Source organism: Mustela lutreola, chromosome Y (assembly GCF_030435805.1).
Source record: "Mustela lutreola isolate mMusLut2 chromosome Y, mMusLut2.pri, whole genome shotgun sequence".
Lineage (NCBI taxonomy): Eukaryota > Metazoa > Chordata > Mammalia > Carnivora > Mustelidae > Mustela > Mustela lutreola.
The window spans coordinates 3860671-3878544 of NC_081309.1; positions in this window are offsets into that span (position 1 = coordinate 3860671).

Sequence of the window (17874 nt, forward strand, 5' to 3'; positions counted from 1 at the left end):
CATTTGACAACTCTTAATGATTTCCAAAATTATTAGGTTCTATTAATTGTCTTCACCCATCTTCAGCACTTACTGCTAAGCAATTACAACCGCTATTTAAGATTTTAAAAGGTGATTCTCATCCAATTACACCACGGCAACTAACTAAGGCAGCTGAAACTTCTCTATCTCTGGTAGAACAGGCTACCTCACAAGCACAATTAACACAAGTTTATACAACTGAATCAATATATTTGATCATATTATGTCCACAAACTTTATCTATTGCTATTTTGTGGCAATCTCCAGGAATTTTGGAATAGATTCATCTTGACGTTCATCATTTAAAAGTTATCAATCCAACTTTACGAATAGCACAATTGATAACCAAGGGATGACACGGTTGGTTCAATTATTGGGACAAAAATCTGACTTTATCAGTGTGCCACTGATTACAAAAGAACAATTATCCACTCTACAAATGCAAGATACTGATTAGCAAGTTGCTTTGGCTTCTTACCCAGGACAGATTATGTTCCACTTTCCTAATGATAATCTTTTACAGTTTCTTAATCTGACTGCTATCATTTTTCATAGCCTTGTCCAGACAACCCAAATTATTCATGCCCCGATTGTTTTTATAGATGTAAGTAAAACTGGAGACATTGGGATAATTTTCATTTCCACCTTACATCGTTCTACTACTAAACTACATTATAAAACCTCTTCAGTGCAGCACACTGAATTAAAAGCCTTCCAATATGCTCTTCAACTGTACCCTTTCACCATTAATATATACACAGATAGTCAATATGTGACTAAAATAATTTCTCAATTAATCTCTGGCTTTATTCTTAGCAACGATGAAAAATTATTTCATTTATTTTCAGATTCAACATCTACTACAAACCAGAACTGAACCTCTTTTCATTATCCATATTTGTGTCCACACAACCCTTCCAGGTCCACTTTCTGAAGGTAATGCTCTAGCGAATGCTTTAACTCATGCTGCTATTTTTACTCCCTTAGAAAAGGCATAGAGAAGTCACAAAATGTTTCACTAAAATGCACAAACATTATGACGGAAATTTAAGATACCAGAGAACAAACTCAACAAATTGTTAAATCATGTCAAACCTGTCCAATTTTCCATACCCCACCATCTTATTCAATTATTCCCCGTGGACTAACTTCTAATTCTCTTTGCCAAATGGATGTTACTTTATATAAACCCTTTAGTCATTTATCATATTGGTCTGTTTTTATGGACACCATTTCAGAATATATTTTTGCTACCACACATTCATGAGAAGCTTTTACAGATGTGCAGAATCATTGATTTCAGGCATTTGCACACCTGTGTCATCCTAAAGCCTTTAAGACTGACAATGGCTCCACATACACTTCTATGGCCTGTCAAAAATTCTGTTCTACTTTCCACATTGCTCATTCTACAGGTCAAGCCATTATGAAACAAAGTCATGCTAGTCTCAAAAATGCTCTGAAAAAGTTAAAAGAGGGGGAGATCTCACAGGGTAAACTTAAATATACACCTCATGTTCATTTATCTCTAACCTTATATGTTTTAAATTATTTGAATGTAGATACGGTTGAGAAGACTGCAGCTGGGCACTTCTGGACTCTTGATTTATCACCACTTCTGTATGCTAGGTATAAGGATTTCCTCACTCACATGTGGCATGGGCCTGATCCTGTCCTTAGGAGGAGTCAGGATTTTGTTTGTATATAGCCACAGGATGAGGAAGAGCTATGCTGGCTCCTGGCAAGATGGGTGCAATTTCTCCCTGATAAAGAGGAAGATGGCCAAACTTTGGCTGAGTGAGCCCAGGAGATGACATTCTCGACGTCAAGCAACACCTACTTGGGGCATGACGAAAGCTCTTTCTTCTCGGACTGTGGCATTAGTAAAATCCGCAGATAAGCCTGTTACCCCAACCAATTTGTTCTTAGCACTCCTTGCTTTGTTAACTGCTGCCTCAGAGGCTCGCCCTTATTGAGCCTACATACCCTATCCGCCTACTGCTCAGGCTGTTACATGGAGTAACCTGTCTCCAAGGGTCCAGACAAATTTTACCTGGGCTTTTGGAGGCATAAGTGATACTGTCTCACCTGATTCTGCTGCTCATTAATTTAACTGGATGGGCCTCACCTCAGGCCCTCCCATTTGTTTTCAGTTTCCCCGATATAATCAACAACCAGTATATGGGTGCCTGACTTCTTCTAACTCCTCACATACTTTAAAATACTTAGAAGGTTTCACCATGAGTTATGATGAGGAGACAGAGACTTCCATAGCTAAACCAGGAGCTAAGGAAGAACATTGGACCCTGCTGGAGGTACAATCAGGAACTTTGCCCATTCATCCCGTGGTTGGGATGACTCATTTAGATCATCCTTATTGTGCTATTTCTAGTACCTGGTGCACCAATTCATCTCCTTGGGTAGAATGTTGGCAGAGAAATCCACAGGTTCTTACTTACCATGGTATCACTGATGTCTCTATTACTGATTGGTCTAAGGACAAAAATCATAAATCCCAAAGCTCTCAGACTGCTGGTATTGATTCTCTTAATGTTCATCTTAATGCTATCCCTGATAGCATGTTTTCTTCACCACAGGGTATGTTTCATCCAAAGCTTTGGAAGCTTGTGGCTGCTATGGGACCTGTTACCACAGATACACCTCTGTCTGCTTATTACCCAACAACTGGAAAGCTGACTTTAAGAGCTTGTGTCCCTCAACCCTTCCTATTATTTGTTGGGGCAGGAATTATATCAAGATAAACAGTTAATGGAACTATTATGTACAAGCTTCACTGTCCTCGCTGTATATTCACTAATTGTTTGCCTGCTTTCAGTTTACATAGGTCTGATCAGCCCTATTTTTAGTTATGCAGCTGCCTTATGTTTTATTGCCTGTAGAAGTTACAGGACCTTGGTATGCTAACTATGGATATCAGTTCGCTTTGGAATTAGAAAAACAGTTAAAGTGAACACGTTGATTTGTTGGGTTACTTATAACAGATATTACAGCTTTAGTTTTTCTAATAGCCACAGCCACTGTCTTTTTTGGCATTATCTCAGAGGCTTCCCCAGTTTTTGTGTGTATTATCTGTGTGTGTGTGTGTGTGTGTGTGTGTGTGTGTGTATGTTTCCTCTGAGTGTTTGACATAACACTTATAATGAAATTTCAAGAGCTAGGGAATCAGTCTTTTATGGATAGCAATTCAATTTGACATGCCTTGTAAACTCACAATCCATCACTTTCAGACATATTTCCTACAAAGAATGTAATATTTTGTCCTCTTTGGTAAACATGTATTCTCAGAAACCTGCCTTCAAACAAACATCAAATTGTGTGTCCATGGTTAGAGTCATATTGTTTGTCCCTTTTTCCCTTTCTTTCCCATATGTCACTTGACTACCATGAGAGAGTGAAATCGTCTGTTATTTGTCTTTCTGAGACTGATAGATGTGACATAGCCCAATGCTCTCCACAAACTGCCACATGAGACAGGTGGCAAGAATTCATTCTTGCTTCTGCCTCGTTAAGAATCTACAGTGCCTTTGGAGGACAGTGAGATGGTATTAGTGTCTGGGAACTCCAGGCTTGCCTTTAGCCATGAATACAACTAAAAGATGACCACATCAACTGCACCTTGGTGAAAATTGACCTAAATCCTACAATGTAAACACCCCAGAAAAATGAATAAGAAGTCACAGAGACCAGGGGAGAATATTGGAGACATGGCACAAGGAAGACGTGGGTGGTTGGTGTGTCAGGGGGCAGTGAGCCAATGCAAAAGACAAAGGCACAGGAGAGCAGAGCACACTGGAAACCCACAAGGAGAATGTTTCCCAACGCCATTGGCTTTCACCAGCAGAATGTCTGAAGGGTATGAGTTTTTACCAAAAAGTGTCTTGAGTCCTAGAGATTTGAGATCAGCAGAATTGGCAGACATCAATTCATTAGAACACTGTGTTTCTTCTGCAGAGGAAACCAACAAGCAACAAGGTGAAGATAGCCTGGAATCCATGATCAGAGACAATACCGGGAGACACAGTGGAATGAGGGTGGGTTCTGGCACTGCATCCCTTACAGGCAGTGTTTGTGGAGTTAACTCAATGGGGGAACAAAAAAAAATTGGCTCTCACACCAGGAACATCCAGACCGAGCTACTGGCCAAAGAAAGGATGGTGAGGACATTAGCTGCCTACCCTGCAAACATGAAATCCCTAGTGGAACACTTGGGGTACTTCCTTCCTCAGTCTAAGTTTCTCTGTCCCAGGAGAATAGACTCTCCCATTGGGGACTAGATAAAATCCCTGCCCACATATACTCTCCTGACCACAGCATGCTGAAGGGCTTCATTCTGTTAAGTGGGTTGAACATCTCCTTTCACAGGCACACCAGAGCCCACCAAGCAAAACTTCAGCTTATTCAGCCCAGACCCCAAACACATGTAATGGCAGGCAAGTAGAGCCTCTACAGATGACTGGCCTCAAGGATAGGGGACACAACACAACACAACAGCAGAGGTATGCAAGTCACACACACACACACACACACACACACACACACACACACACACCTGAAACTCCCTCAAGGGCCAGCCCTTGGGCACCCCATGATCTCTTCTTCCTAAAGAAATAATGCTCAGAATAGCAAACAGAATGGCCTTTTTTTAATACAGAGAAGAAGAGTCATAGATCCAAGGTAAAGATGGAAGAATCAATTGATGTCAAGGAAAAAGAAACAAGAAATGATCATGGCCAGGCAATCAGAGTGAAACCTCTACATATAACACTCCCGATGGAGGAGTGAAAGCAGCGGCCAGGATATTCCCTGTACATCAGAAAACACAGAAGATATCAGGGAGTCTCAAACCACAGAGATAAAACTGATAAAAAAAACAAAGTAAAATAAAATAAAGTGTTCCCAATGAAAAATCAGGATGCAAAGTCCAGCAGGCTGGCAGAAGCAGAAGATCCAATGAGTGACTTGGAAGAAAAACACTAGAAAATAAGGAAGCCAATCCAAAGAGAGAGGGAAGAATGATGGAACATGACAAAGAGCTTAGGTAATTCATCGAATGCAAGGAATAGAAATAAGTGCCTACTGTAGGAGGACTAGAAGTGAGAGAAAAAAAAAAGAGGACTGAACATGGATTTGAGAAATCGGGGCTGAAAATATCCCTCATCTGGGAGCAGAAACAGAGATCCAGATTCAGAGGCACAGAGTACTCCCATCACCGTCCACTGAAGCAGAGCACAACAACACATTCTGTCATTCCCCCTGCAAAACCTCACAATGGATGCACTCTCTTTACCCAAATATGCGTGGAAGAGTAGTTTGTCCATAGCCAAGTCACTGACTTCAAGATGACAAGCTATACCCGCTCTCAAAGTGGGTCGGATAGCTCAAGTAACACCAGCCCAAGCTGAAATCTGTATCCCCTGCATTTCTGAACAATGGTAGAGCAGCAGTTCTTGTTTAGAACTAGCTGATATTCAGAAGACAAAGAATGGGTCTAGGGGTATGTCAATCAGTTCAGACGCGGCCTTTAGTTCAACTCATGATCCCAGGGTCATGGCATTGACTCTGGTCTCAGGTTCCCTGCTCAGGGGCAAGTCAGCTTCTGCCTCTCCAGCTTCACACCCTGATTGTGATCTCTCTGTCTCTTTGACAAATGCATGCATATGCATCGTTTGACAACAAACAAACAAACAAACAAAACACAGTGTACAAAGATTGAGTGGTGCCAGAGGATGTTTTCTTTAATTTGGACCTAGGTCCCTATGGAAGGCAGCCAGGTACAAAGCACCTCCCAATATCCTAAAATGCCAGACATTCGCTCTGAGATCCCTTGTTCATTCTCTTGTTATTTGTCTTCCTGGATCTCCTCACCAACCTATAGCATCTGCTGTCGGTCCTACTGTAATGGCCTGTTGTTGACACATTGTTCATCCTCTCCTGGCTCCATTAGAACATGTCCATCTCCCGCAAGAGGCAATGTTTGCTTATAGCATGAAACCATTTGGGGGATGGTGATGAGAGGGTTAAGGCAGGCGTGTGCTGCCACATCTCCATGCAGTTCCCCAGAGGGTAGTTGTTCCACTCTGTATGAATACACAATGTTCTACCACATTCACATCCTATTCAATGCGTTTTTTTGGACATACAAGTTGTTATCCTGAAATGGGCATGAACGTCTTTCAGATGGCTTCACTTGGGATATGGGTCTCTTCCAACATTCTCCATACTTACTTACTCCTCTGGACTCCAAGTACATTAGTCCTTCCTGGACCTAAGGGTCTAGGGTGTAGACTGTGTTTTTGGTGCATGGTCAGTTTTGAAGACTGGGAGGCCTTTTTGGCACAATTTCTAGAGATGCTCGAGGTACTCATGTCCCGATGTTGTAGACTCCAGACATGTCTTTGGCACTGTTGTGGGTGTTCCCATTGAGCTTTCCTTGGGTGGCCCTTTTCTTGGTCATATGTGCCCTGATTGGATGGGAGGGGCATACCCATAAGCAGGGCGCAGATTTCCTCGCCTGAGGCTTTGTTTGAGGCCTGACTATTTCTTGGTCTTTTGTGGATAAGATGGAATGGTGGATTCTTGCCTTTCTCTTAGCCCAGACGGCTGGTGCTAACAGCCACTACCAAAGACTACGAATTCGACCATGGAGAGGGTGACAGCAACTCGCTTCGTAACCTGCCTCTGTGAAAGACCCAGGTGGCTCCAGCGGTCTGGGAGAGATTGCGATCCTCTTGGCCCACCAATGACTACTCCATCCAAGTGTAGTGATCAAGTGTGGGTTTATGAGGAGTGGTTTCTATAACCTCAAAGCTTTGTGACATAATAGGAGCTGCTTCATTGAAGCAGCCATCTTCCTCCCATGAACTTTGAGTCCTTTGGCTTTAAGTAGGAAGCCCTGGAAAGGACAGTAAAAGAGCTCTCTGATCCTGATCAAGAACTCAGATTGTATTTTCTGTTAATGTCCCACTTCCCCTTTCTAGACAAAGAGAAAAGAAAATGATGTTCAGCAAACCAGTCTTTAGGCCAACATTACCCCATAGATGGCAAGGTATTCCTATTTCCACTACAATGTTTAGAGAGCACAAGAATCAGTGAGACCTCTTGGGTATCAACAGCTCTCCGTAGGGTTGTTCATCCTGTGGGAGAGAGGGTCCTTTGTCAGAGACTTTTACTTATGGGTCAGTGAGGACAAAGGGAGAGAAAGTCCCTTTTCAAGGAAAAAGGTCAGGGTGTGGATGTATTTTTCTGTCTGTGTCCTCATCTTCTAGTGTTCTGAAACATGAGGTTAAGGGATTAGGGCTCTGTCTACCTGGATTTCCATTAGACACCTTTTCAAATTATTCAAGGAGAGTGACATTCTGCATCAGAACTTACTCTTTAAGAAAGAGGCCTGGACAACACCTGTTGTCATCATTAGTTGACTCTACTTTTTGTGGTTATGGGTATAGATATGTTTACTAAGTCTCTTTAATCAGATGAAAAGGAACAGCCTATACTAATGGCCTGCATTGCTCACTCGAGCATAAATATGCATTGACCAGCAATGCCCTTGCAAAGATTAGTGGATAAAGAAGATGTGGTCCCTTTTGGCAACACAGTTTTTCTCAGCCAACAGGGAGGATGAACCCCTGGTACTTGCATTGACATTAATGTCCCATGACTGGGTGATGCTAAATAAAAAACACCAGAAGACCAAGGGAAATATCATATGTCCTCGCTCATAAGTGCCCCAGGAGGAATAACATGGCCCTTAGTAAATAAAGGGAAACTGAAGGGGAAGAATTCAGAGAAGGAGACAAACCAGGAGTGACTCATGACTCTGATAACCAAGCTGAGGGTTACAGAAAAGAGAGACATGCAGGGAAGGAGGGAACTGCTTAATGGTTGTTCAGGGGTTGTAGCATGTATTAGGAGGAGCACTAAGTCGTATATGGAACTAAAGCCTCCGTGAATACTCTTTCAAAAACAGATTATGGATGCTAGGCTGGCTCCTCAATGGAACAAAACAAAAGAACATAAGTCTGGCCCTTTCAATACCATATGAAGACATAGCATGGAATTTGTCTCCTGAAATGTCCTTATCTTAACTGGGTCTTTACCTTGTATATTAGAGTCTACCCACCTCCTCCATTTCTGGAATTGAAGAAAAGTTTACATTGCCTTCACTAAGTGTCCAGAAGAATTTTCCTTGGAAAATGCTTTGGACCTGGCAGTTTGTGTGTTAGCAGGTGTTTGATTACTGCTTCAAATGCTTTAGTCACTAGTAGAGAGCTGAGATTTTGTAGGTTTCCTGACCTAATCTTGGGATCTGATATTTGTCTGGGAATTTGTCCTTTCCTCTCAGTTCTTGGATGTGCTAGCATAATTGTGTAAATGGGTCATTTAGGGTTTTTTTCTTTTTTTTTTTTCCTACCAGTTGTCATGTTGTTTCAAACTTTCAGCCCTGTTTACTCCAGGTAATGGTTCCTAGTTTGTTAAGGATTTCAAAATGGACGTGCGAGTTCTCCTGATTTTTTCCTATTGGTTTGTTTGTATTTACTTTATTTCAGTAATCATATGTATTATTTCATTTTTTTTTTCTGTTAACTTTGGAGTTAGGTTCTTCTTGTTGTTCATTTTGTCGTCCAGTTAGGATGCATTTTTGATGTTTTTAATTTTTGGAAATACACACATTTAACCCTATATTATTTTCCCATAAAATGTTTGGCATCATCCCATAAGTTTCTTGACTTTCCTATGTTCATGGCACTTTCTGATTTCTCTCTGGATTTTCGTTCATTGATTCAATGCTAGTTCACAAGTATGTTATGTTTTCCAATAATAGTGTGTAGCTGTATTTCCCATTTATAAGTGACGTCTATCAGTTTTTATACCTTCATGGTCTGAAGTATACAAGATAAGATTTGAATTCTCTTCCATTAATTATGACATGATTTGGACTCCAGCACACGATCTGTGATAGAAAAAGTTAAATCTGCCCTTGGGAAGAACTTCTCTTATGGTCTTCAAACACACAAGCTTTCCTATGGATGCACAAAGCTCAGGTGGTCTAGAGAGACCATGATGACGTGTGTTATTCCTAAATACATTTCCAAACGGTTGATCTGTCCTGTAGTGAAAGTGGATATCGTAGTCCCCAAAATATTGGATTGAGGTCCCCACCTCTCTTCCTTTCTGTTCATATGCTTCCAGCATTTAGACATACCCATATTGGTGGTACATATGTTGGTAATTCTTCCAAGTTTCTAATTTTTTGATGCTCCATCAAGAAAAAACACCTTCCGGTAATCTTTTGTCTCTCGAAGGCATAAAATCTCTCTCTCTGCCATAGGCACAATCACTTTGGCTCTCTTCTACTTTCCAATTGCATAACCAATGTCTTCCCAATTCCCTCACGTCCAAGCTTTGTGTATCTTTATAGATGAAAAAAATAACCTATGGGCAACAAAAGTTTGGGGTTGTTTAGTTTTTAGTTTTCTTGTGGAACTTTTTTGTCTTTTTTTTTTTTTTTTTTTTTTAATATCATCCAGTCCAACAATCTGTTTGCAGTGACGGGAGAATTTATTCCTGAATATTTGTATAAATTATTGAAAGGTAAGAAGATAACTTTCTTATTTTGGTTGGTTTCTGACTTGGATTCTCTATGCCTTTCCTCTTTATGGTATTTTCTTTGGGGTTTGTTTCCGTTAGTGCAATTCCATACTTTCTCTTCACCTTTTCTGTGTCTTTTCTGTGTGTGTGTGTTCTCTGTGTGTTTTTCACATAACACTTATACTTAAATTTCAATAGATAGAAGTAGGTCTTTTATGGATAGCAATTCAATTTGACATGCCTTGAAAACTCACATTCCATCACGTTCAGCCACATTTCCTGCAAAGAATGTCATCTTTTGTCCGCTTTGATAAACATGTATTACAAACCTGCCTTCAAGCAAAAGCACATTTTGTATGCATGATTTGGGTCATATTCTTTGTCCCTTTTCTCCTTGCTTTTTCATATGTCACTTGACTACGATGAGAGAGTGACATCATCTGTTATTTGTTTTTCTAAGACATAGATGTTATGTAGCCCAGTGCTCTCCACAACACTGCCACATGAGGCAAGTGGCAAGAATTCATTCTTGCTATGTCTCAGTAAGAATCTGCAGTGCCTTGGAGGACAATGAGATGGCAGTAGTGTCTAAGAATTCAAGGCTTGTCTTTAGCCTTGAATACAACTGGAAGATGACATCAACTGAAACTTGTTGGAAATTGGCCTGAATCTTACAAAGTAAAAACAACAGCAAAAGAGAAAAGATGTTGCAGAGTCTGTGGGAGAATATTGGAGACATGGCTCGTGGGCAGTTAGTGCATCAGGGGGCAGTGAGCCAATGCAAAATACAAAGGCACAGGAGAGTGGAGCACACTAGGATCCCACAAGGAGCATGTTTTCCAATGCCATTGGCTGTGACCAGCAGAGGGTCTGAAGGGCAAGAGTTCTTCCAACAAAGGGTCATGAAGACTAGAGATTTCAGATCAGCAGACTTGGCAGACATCAACTTGAGAAAACACTGTGTTTCTCTTGCAGAGGACACCAACAAGCAACCAGGTGCAAACAGCCTGGAAACCATAATCAGAGACAATACCAGGAGGCACAGTGAGAAGATGTTGGGTTCTGGCAGTGCATCTGTGAGAGGCAATGTTCGTGGAGATGACTCAAGGGGAACACAAAACAATTTTGGCTCTCGCATGAACAGCATGAAGACCAAGCTACTGGCCAAAGACAGGACAGTTAGAACATTAGTTATCTAACCTGCAAACACTGAAATCCCAACTGTGGAAAACTTTGGGACTGCCTTACTCAGTCCAAGTTGCTCTGTCCCAGGAGAATAGACTCTTCCATTGGGGACTAAAAGAAATCCCTGCCCTCATGCTCTTTCCTATCCACAGCATGCTGAAGGCCTTTGCTCTGTTGAGTGGGTTGAGCATTTCCATTCACAAGCACACCAGAGCCCACCAAGCTAAACCTCAGCATATTCAGCTCAGACCCCAAAAACACCAAATGGCACGTAAGGAAAACCTCTGCAGGTGACTTGCCTCAAGGACAGGGGACAGCCTCAACACAACAGCAGAGGACATGCATGTCACACAGACACACACACCCAAAACACCCTCAAGGGCCAGAGCTTGGGCACTCCATGATATATTTTCCTAAATAATTTACCCTCAGTCTAGAAAACAGAATGGGCTTTTTGAATACAGAGAAGAAAGAGACCTAGATCCATGCAATGATGGAGGAATCAATTGATGCCAACGAAAAAGAACAAGAAATTATCATGTCCAGGCAATCAGAGTGAAACCTCTACATAACACACCCAATGGAGTATTGAAAGCAGCGGCCAGGATACTCCTTGTACATCAGAAAACACAGATGATATCAGGGAGTATCAAACCACAGAAATAAAACTGTTAAAATAAAATAAATTGAAGATTTTCTGATTAAAAAATTGGGAGCTGACTGGATGCAAAGTCCAGGATGCTGGCAGAAGCAGAGGATCTAATTAGTTCTGGAAAAAAAAACACACTGGATATAAAGGAATCAAAGTCAGAGAGAGAAGGAAGAATGATGGAACATGACAATCTGCCAGGGAAGTCATCGTCTCCAAGGAATGGAAAGAGGTGCCTATTGTTGAGGAACTAGTAGTGAGAGAAAAAAAAAAGAGGGATGAACATGTCTTTGAGAAATCATAGCTAAAAATGTCCCTCATCGAGGAGCAGAAACAGAGACCCAGATTCAGAGGCACAGAGGACCCATCATCATCCACAGTAGCAGAACAACCAAAGAGATAGTATCATTCCCCCAGTAAAATCTAACGATGGAGGAATTCTCTTTACCCAAATATGCATGGGAGAATAGTTTGTCCATAGCCAAGTCACTGACTTCAAGAGGACAAGCTAAAGGAGCTTTTGAAGCAGGTCAGATGGAGGAAGATACACCCGCCCAAGCCAAAATCCATATCCCCTGGATTCTGAACAATGGCAGAGAAGTAGTTTTTGTCTAGAACTATGAAGTATTAAGAGCAGAAATATTTAGGGAGACAAGATAGCGAGGAAGTAGGAGTAGGTGCCATTTCAACCTGTACCCTTAAATGAGCTGATTACCTACCACTGAACTCTGATCACCCATGAAATCAGTGTGAGATCAGAATTATACACATCTGGATCTCTACAGTGGCATAAGACATCAGAGGATGGGTAAATCAGAATGGAACATCGGATTGATACTGATATTGGAAGATAAACCAAAGGGGGAGTAAGCGACCAGAGACAACCAATTGTAAAGTATACCCCTAATATGAGAGTGCCCTGAACCTGGGGACCATAATTAACTTGGAGACGGGTTGAAAGCACTCAAAAAGAGCAAAGGATTGCAGGGAGGTAATTTTGGGAATCGGGGTATCTAGGAACAGGGGCTTAAGTCCCCAGACCCAGGACAGCCTCACTTGGCACTGAGGCAGAGAGAGTGCAGCAGAGAAACCAGGTCTTGGTCCCTGAGCCACCCTCACGCCCAGAGCTCATGGGGTCTGGCTCCTGTGAGGGCCTGGGAGTCTCGCCAGAGTGCAGAAGGCCAAGCTGTGCTACAGAGCCTGAGACGTGTGTGCCCCTCACCTCCCCTGAGAGAGGAGTGTGAAGTCCCAGCTGGCGCTCTTAGACCCATGCCATTGTATCAGAGCCAGAGACGTGTGGGCGATCCAAATCCTCCCCTGAGAGAGGTGTGTGAAGGCACAGCCTGGTGCTCTTTGACCTGCACCCTGCTATCAGAGCCTGAGACTTGGGCAGGTGAACCCACACCATCCCCTGAGAGAGGTGCGCCCAAGCCCAGTGCTCTTAAACCCAGAAAGAACAGGCACTCCCAGCCCAGACCAGCAGGAAAAGCTCATTGTGCAATCGCTGCTTGGAATCTCTCTGGCAGTCTGGAGCTACCCAGACAGCTGCTGGTGCTGTGGTTTTAAGTACAAGCAGAAGATCCTGCATCCTTAAGGACAACGACTTGGAACCTGCTCTGTCAGCGGCTAAGAGGGAAATTTAAATGGGCTCTGCAACACCCTCAGGGGACCAGACTGAGGCTTATATCTGAGAGGGAGGGCAGGGTGCAGTTTGCTTTCCTCTAAACCTCCAAAAAAAAAACATCAAAAGTGGTCATGGCAAGAGAAAAAATAAAGTGAACAACATAAAAACCTCCAGAGAACAAAAGCCTGAAAAAACTGGTTTCCTCATAGCCCTCCCCTTTCAGGGGAGAAGGAGAACTTAACTTAGGGAACAACATAGACAGAAAATCCACCCGGCAGGCCCCTCCACAAGAAAACCAACCAGGAAGAAAGAAAAAAAAAAATAGACCACAAGAGAACAATCACCACTACTTCATATATTCAACATTCATTTTTAACTAGTTCTCACTATTCTGGTTCATTATTTTTATATACATAAATTTTAACCTATTTATCCATCACAGTGAGATGTCCAGTACATCAAAATTCCATAATAACCTTCTAACATAAAATTTTTTATACATACACCTGTTTTTCATTTGAATTTCTATTTTTTTAAATTTTAGTATAGTTTAGTCTAGTTTAATCATTTTTATTTTTATTTTCTCTTATTCTTATAGAGTTAAACTTCAAGGAAATCCTGTTTCCCCAATCAATAATACCCCTATGGGAAACCAATTTTTAACGCCCTTGTATCTTATGAAAGATGAGTCCTTTAACAAAGATATCAAGATAAATTCAGGAAGAATGAAAACAACTTTTTCGCCCACACTGAGAATTTATAAACACTCTCCCTTCTCTTTCTATCTCCAGTGTTTCTGTGTTTTTGTGTTTGTCCTGATACTATATAAATCTTATATTTGGGGTTATTTTGGATGAGGTTCTTTCTTTATTTGCATAAATATATTTTTCCTCTTGACATATATGTTTATCAGTCTTATTGTTTGTCTGTTTTGTTTGTATGCTTCATAAATCTTTTCTTGGTGCCATTTGGGCTGACCCTACTCTTTTCTCTTTCCTTTTTTTCCTCTCTCTCTTTTAATTTTCTTTTTTCTCTCATTTGGGTGGGGAATCCTGATTGCTCAGAAGCATTCTGGGGTACACCACAGTCAATACACTGAGCTACATCCGTTCAGTCATCCATCACCAAAATGACTTAAAGGAGGAATGCCCAACAGAAGAAAAATACAGAGGATGGGCCTTCTGCAACACAGCTAATGGCTATCAACATAAACAATATGTCAGAAAGAGTATTCAGGCTCACAATTATGCAGGCAATATCTATGTTGGAGAAAGCCCTGGATGACCAAATGGAATTGATTAGGGCCTAACTGAGAGCGACCGGGGATGATGTTCACAATGTTAGGGCAGAAGTAAAAACTACCAAGGATGAGGTTCACAATGCTCTCAATGGGTTCCAATCTAATACAAATTCTCTAAAATCTAGGGTAACTGAGAAAGAAGACAGAATTATTGATCTGGAGGACAAACAGATAGAGAGAAAGGATCAGGGGGAAGCCTGGAACAAACAGCTTAGAAGCCACGAAAACAGAAAAATGGAAATAAATGATGCCATGAAACTTTCCAAAGTCAGAATTATTGGAATCCCTGAAGGGGAAGAGAAAAAAAAAGAGTCTAGATGATATAGAGGAATAAGTTCTTCATGAAAATGTTCCCAATATCGTGAATGGAACCAGCGTTCATGTACTAGAGGCAGAACAGTCTCCACCCAAGATTACAGATTTTCCAAAGAAAAAACAAAAAACAAACAAACAAACAAAAGAAAACAAGGCACCTGATAATCAAATTGAGGAATCATAATTGAGCATATAATCTCTTGAAAGCCACTAGGACAAAGGAGCTCATTACTTATAGAGGAAGGCCAATCAGAATAATGTCAGACCTGTCCACAGAGGCATCTCAAGCCATAAAGTGCTGGCAAGATATATTCTGGGCACTAATATTCAGCCAAGAATATTTTATCCAGAAAGACTGACATTCAATATGGAAGGAGAAATAAAGAGTCACCAGGACCGGCAAGGCTTAATATTATATGCAACTACCAAGTCGACACTGCAGGAAATATTAAGGGGGGGTTCTCTAAAAGAGGGAAAAAACCCTAAGAATAGCATTGAACAGAAATGTAGAGAAAATCTACAGAAAAAAATACTTTAAAAGTAACACGATGTCAATAAAAACGTAACTATCAATAATCACTCTCAATGTGAAAGGCCTAAATGCACCAATAAAACAACACGGGGTTGCAGCTTGGATAAAAAACAGGACCCATGCATAAGGTAACTCTGAGAGACCCATTTTTTACCGAAAGATACACCCAGACTGAAAGTGAAGGGATGGAGGAGCATCTTTCATTCCAACAGTCCTCAAAAGATGGCTGGGGTAGCAATTCTCATATCAGCTAAATTAGATTTTAAACTAAAGACTGTAATCAGAGATACAGAAGGACACTACATATTTCTTAAAGGGACTATCCACTTAGATAATCTAACAATTGTAAATATCTATGTGCCCAATATGGGAGCAGCCAATTACATAAGAAAACTGTTAATCAAGATAAAGAGTCACATTGATATGAATACATTAATGGTAGGAGATCTTAACATGCTTCTCTCAGAAATAGACAGATCACACAAGCAGAAAATCCATAAAGAAACAAGAGCCCTTTGTCCTAGTGGCTTTCAAGAGATTATACACTCAATTATGATTCCTCAATTTGATTATCAGGTGCCTTGTTTTGTTTGTTTGTTTGTTTTTTCTTTTGGGAATCTATAATGAAAGAATATAGGGCTAAATGCGTTTATTTCCAAAAACTAAAAACACTTAAAAAAAGCAAGCTAAACGATGGCATAATGAACTAGAAAAAGATGAAACAAACTCGAAAGTGAACAGAAAAATGAGAGAATATATATAATTATGGAAATATAATAAATACAGACAGACCAACAGGAAAAACTCAGGAGAACTCACATGTCAATTTTGAAACTTTAACAAGCTGGAGGACCCATTACCTGGATTAAGCAGGGAGACAAGCATATAGCTCAAAGTATGAGACCACATGACACTGATAGAAAGGAAAAAAAATAACCTAAAAGACCCCTCTACCCAATTATGCCAGCAAATCCAAGAACTGTGAGAAAACGATAAATTCCAACACAAAAAATCTCGCAAGATTTGGTTAGGAACCCCCCAAAATCTGAGCTCTTTGGTAGTGACTAAAGCGTTTGGAGCAGTAATCCAAAACCTCCCAACAACAGTAGGTTGGTCAACTCTTCTAGACATTTAATGAAGACAATGTCGTTTCTTCTCATTGATTACAGAAATGGAGGACACGGGGCGACTCTACTTTAGAAGTACAAAAACACAATTCAAATAAGGACATTATAGGAAACAAATACCATGCCATTTTAATAAGTAAAGATAATAAAAATTTAATTTCTCCTTTTCTCCGTCAGTCTTCATCTGCTTTTGAAAGGGCCAGTTTTTTTTAATTATTATTATTTCCAGCATAGCAGAATTAATTATTTTTTCACCACACCCAATGCTCCATGCTTCTCTCTGCCCTCTCTAATACCCATAACTTGGTTCCCCCAACCTCCAACTGCCTGCCACTTCAAACCATTTGAAGGTCCAGTTTGTTTTTATCTTAACTTTTTGTTATGTAGAGGAAGTAGGTCTATCCTCCATCATACATTTTAGACAGAGTATTCACGGATGCTTTAATTCCATATACGACCTAGAACTCCTCCTAATATATGCCACAACTCCTCAACATCCATTAGCCAGTTCCCTCATTCTCTGCAAGTCTCTTTTCTATAACCCACAGCTTGGTTCATCAGAGTCCTGAGTCACTCCTGGTTTGTCTCCTTCTCTGACTTCTTCCCTTCAGTTTCCCCTTCGTTCTGCTAAGGCCCATGATATTACTCTTGAGGCACATATGAGAGAAGCAATATGATATTATCCTTTGTCTGCAAATTACCCAGTCCTGTGGCTGTCATGTCAATGCAAGTACGACGGGTTCATCCTCCCTTATGCCTGAGGAATACTCTGTTGCCAATATGGACCACACCTTCTTTATCCACTAGTCTTTGCAAGGGCATTGGGGCTCAAATCCACAGTACTGCTCGAGGGGGCATGGCAGGGCATCGATATAGGCCGTTTCTTTTCCTCTGATTAAAGAGACTTGTTCAACATGGCTATACCAGTTACCACAGCAGATAGTGTTAACTAAAGATGACAAGGAATGCGATCCAAGGCTCTTCTTTAAGTGTTAGCGAACTCCTTGAAGACTTTGCAAAGGTACTTAAGGTAAATCCAGGTAAACAGAGCCCTAATCCCTTATGACTCGTGTTTCAGAACACTAGGAGATGAGGACAAAGACATTCATACCCTAACACAATACATCCATGCCCTAACAGTTTTTCCTTGATTTCTACCTGGCCTTCATGTGTTGGGAGGTGTTTGATTACTGCTTCAAATGCTTTAGTCACTACTAGAAAGCTCAAAATTGTAGGTTACCTGAGCTAATCTTGGCAGTTGATATGTGTCTTGCAATATATTATTTTCTCTCAGTTATTGTATTTGTTGGCATAATTGTGTAGAGAGGTTTTTAGGTTTTAATTTTTTTTTCCCTTTCTGTCAGTTGCCATGTGGACTCATACTTTCAGCTGTATGCTTGTCTCGGTGTCTATCCAGGTAATGCCTCCTCCAGGTTATTAAATTTTCAAAACTGATGTATGAGTTCATCTGATTTTTTCATACTGGTTTGTTTGTATTTTTTTTTTATTTCA